The sequence below is a fragment of the Populus trichocarpa genome, chromosome 14, assembly GCF_000002775.5.
Source record: "Populus trichocarpa isolate Nisqually-1 chromosome 14, P.trichocarpa_v4.1, whole genome shotgun sequence".
Classification (NCBI taxonomy): domain Eukaryota; kingdom Viridiplantae; phylum Streptophyta; class Magnoliopsida; order Malpighiales; family Salicaceae; genus Populus; species Populus trichocarpa.
The window spans coordinates 14,016,029-14,019,887 of NC_037298.2; the positions used below are offsets into that span (position 1 = coordinate 14,016,029).

General features: G+C 35.4%; 1 pseudogene; it reads left to right on the forward strand.

Moving 5' to 3' along the window:
* The first annotated feature begins 3,484 nt into the window (after window positions 1-3,484).
* LOC127904326 (small nucleolar RNA R71) lies at window positions 3,485-3,595 on the forward strand (annotated as a pseudogene).
* The last annotated feature ends 264 nt before the right edge of the window (window positions 3,596-3,859 follow it).

Below are 3,859 nucleotides of genomic sequence, written 5' to 3' on the forward strand. Positions count from 1 at the left end.
AACAAGAAAATTAACTATATTAGCAAACCAAGGCATCGTAGAGACAGAAAGTAAAGATTCATCAGGAAAGTAGTCATTGATTGGTGTGATGTCAGATCTCGAATCAGTTGTCAATCTTGACAAATGATCCGCGACAACATTTTCGGTGCCTTTCTTATCCTTGATTGTGATATCGAATTCTTGAAGTAACAAAATCCACCGCACCAATCTAGCCTTAGAATCCTTCTTAGAAAGAAGATATTTCAACGCTGCATGATCGCTAAAAACAATAACAGGTGAGCCAACAAGATAAGATCTGAATTTTTCACATGCAAATACTACTGCAAGTAATTCCTTTTCAGTGGTGGTGTAATTCATTTGAGCACTATTTAAAGTTTTACTTGCATAGTAAATCACATAGGGTTTCTTATCTTTTCTTTGTCCTAAAACAGCACCCACGGCATAATCACTAGCATCACACATTATTTCAAAAGGTAATGACCAATCAGGAGGTTGAATGACAGGAGCAGAAGTAAGCAAGTTTTTAAGTTTAACAAAGGCTTCTTCACAATGTTCAGTCCATTCAAAAACATTATCCTTTGTTAGAAGGTTACACAATGGCTTAGATATTACACTAAAATCTTTGATGAACCTTCTATAAAAACCAGCATGTCCTAAGAATGATCTAACATTTTTAACAGATTTTGGTGTTGGCAAGTTAGCAATTAACTCGATTTTAGATTTGTCAACCTCAATTCCTATTGATGAAACAATGTGACCAAGTACAATGCCGTTTGTTACCATAAAATGACATTTTTCCCAATTTAGCACAAGATTCTTCTCTTCACACCTGTTCAAAACCTTTTCCAAGTTAGTTAAACAATCATCAAATGAATCACCAAAAACAGAAAAATCATCCATAAAAATCTCAAGAAAACGTTCAACCATATCACTGAATATGCTAAGCATGCATCTTTGAAACGTGGCTGGTGCATTACATAATCCAAAAGGCATCCTTCGGTATGCAAATGTACCAAATGGATATGTGAAAGTAGTTTTCTCTTGATCTTCAAATGCAATTTCAATTTGGTTATAACCTGAATAGCCATCTAGAAAACAATAAAATTCATGACCTGCAACTCTTTCTAGAATTTGATCCATGAAAGGTAAAGGAAAATGATCTTTTCTAGTCATTGAATTAAGTTTTCTATAGTCAATGCACATGCGCCAACCAGTAATAGTCCTAGTTGGAATTAACTCATTCTTCTCATTTGTTATCACAGTAACTCCAGACTTTTTAGGTACAACTTGGGTAGGACTTACCCATTTGCTGTCAGAAATAGGATAAATGATTCCATTATCTAGAAGCTTAATGACTTCATTTCTCACTACTTCTTTCATATTAGGATTAAGCCTTCGTTGCATTTCTCTAGAGGGTTTAGCATTTTCCTCTAAATAAATCTTGTGTGTGCAAATCAAAGGACTAATTCCTTTTATGTCAGCTATGGTCCATCCTAATGCATTTTTGTGCGTTTTCAGAGTTTGTAATAACTTACCTTCTCGATGAACATTAAGTTTGGAAGAAATTATTACCGGAAAAGTTTCATTTTCTCCCAAAAATGAGTATTTGAGATTAAATGGTAATGGCTTCAAATCGGGTTTTGGTGGTTGAACACTTGAAGGTATGGACTCAATTGATCGTGGTGGCAATTCCTCAATTTTTGGTCTCCAACTATTTGCCTTCGATTCTTCCTGAAAATAAACCATTTGCAAATCATCAGATTCATTAAACTCAGTTTCACTGGAAGTGTTTTCAAATTGATCACAAATTAATTTTTCAATAAAATCTACTTCCTGTAAATCATTATCATCTCCAGGTTGCTTGCAAATGTTAAAAACATTCATCTCCAATGTCATGTTTCCAAAAGATAACTTCATCACTCCATTCCTACAATTAATCAATGCATTAGAAGTTGCAAGAAATGGACGTCCTAAAATAACAAGAATTGAATTGCATGCTTCAACAGGTTGTGTATCCAAGACAATAAAATCCACAGGAAAGATGAATTTATCAACTTGTACTAACACATCTTCAACAATTCCTCTAGGCACTTTTACAGATCTATCGGCAAGTAAAAGAGTTACAGAAGTAGGTTTTAACTCACCTAGATTGAGACTTTGAAAAACCGAATATGGAAGTAAATTCACACTAGCTCCAAGATCAAGTAAAGCTCTATCAATTTTATGTTCTCCAATAAAGCAAGAAATTGTAGGACAACCAGGGTCTTTATATTTCAAAGCATTATCATTCTGAAGAATGGCACTTACTTGTTCGGCTAAAAAGGCTTTCTTTTTCACATTCAGTTTTCTCTTCACAGTGCACAGATCTTTCAAAAATTTAGCATAAGACGGTACCTGTTTAATAGCATCTAACAAAGGTATATTGATCCTTACCTGTTTGAAAGTTTCAAAGATTTCAGAATTATGATTGACTTTCCTTTGTTTGGTCATGGCATGAGGAAATGGAAGTGCTGGTGGGGAATCAGTCTCCTCCTTGCAGTGTTCAGGTTCAACCCTTTCCTTACCCTTAGAGACTAACTCATCTTCTTTCTCACAAGGTTCAAGAACGGGTTTTTCAATAACCTTACCACTGCGGAGAGTTGTGACTGATTTGACTTGATCCATATGTTGGCTTCCGGAACCACTTGCACTTGAATTGTATTGCCCTTTGGGATTTTGCTGGGGTTGAGATGGAAACTTACCTTTCTCCTGAAAACTAAGAGCAGATGTGAACTTTGCAAGAGTATCTTTTAGATCTGCCATGGTTTGAGCATTTTGAGAGTTGATTGTCTCTTGCTTTTCAATGAATGCATGCAGTGTTTCCTCAAGATTTCTTCTAGGAGGGGGAATATAAGGAGGTGCATATCCATGAGAATTTTGAAAATTATGTTGTGCTTGAAATGGTGGCTGTGAAGTTTGTGCATTATTGTTACCATTCTTCCAACTGAAATTTGGATGATTTCTCCAACCAGGGTTGTACGTTTGCGAGTATGGGTTATGACTTGGCCTTTGGAAACTATTTAAAGCATTGGCTTGTTCATGGAGACACTCCTTAAAAGAAGGCAAAGTTGGACAATTATTGGTTGAGTGTTCATTAGTTTCACAAATTTGACACACAATTTCTTGAACAGATTTTATTTGACCACTCTTTTTTAATTCTAGTGCCTCAACTTTTCTAGCTAAAGATGCAAATTTGGCTTGGAGGTCATGATCTTCCCTAAGGTTGTACATGCCTCCATTAGATGTATGAGGTTGAGTTTTACCTGGTGCCTCACACGTACCTGTGGTGTCCCAATTTTGAGCATTTTCAGCTAGCAAGTCTAGGTACTCCATTGCTTCATCAGGGTCTTTATCTTCAAAAGTTCCATTGCACATCAATTCCACCATTTGTCTATCTTTAGGTGTTAACCCTTCATAAAATTGTGAGACCAATCTCCATGTTTCAAAACCATGATGAGGACAGGTATTAAGCAAGTCTTTATATCTATCCCAACACTTGTAAAATGTTTCTCCTGGTTTTTGAGTGAAAGTGGTGATTTGTCTTTTGAAAGAGTTTGTTCTGTGAGATGGAAAAAACTTCTTTAAAAATTGTTGTTGCATTTCATCCCAAGCACGAATGGATCCTGACCTAATATTTTGTAGCCATGTTTTAGCTTTATCTTTTAATGAAAAAGGAAAAAGCTTTAATCTGATGGTGTTCATGCTACAATTTAAGTCATTATAGGTGTTACAAACTTCTTCAAATTCTCTTAAATGCAAATATGGATTTTCTAATTCTAAGCCATGAAAAGTGGGTAAAAGTTGAATAATACCTGGCTTA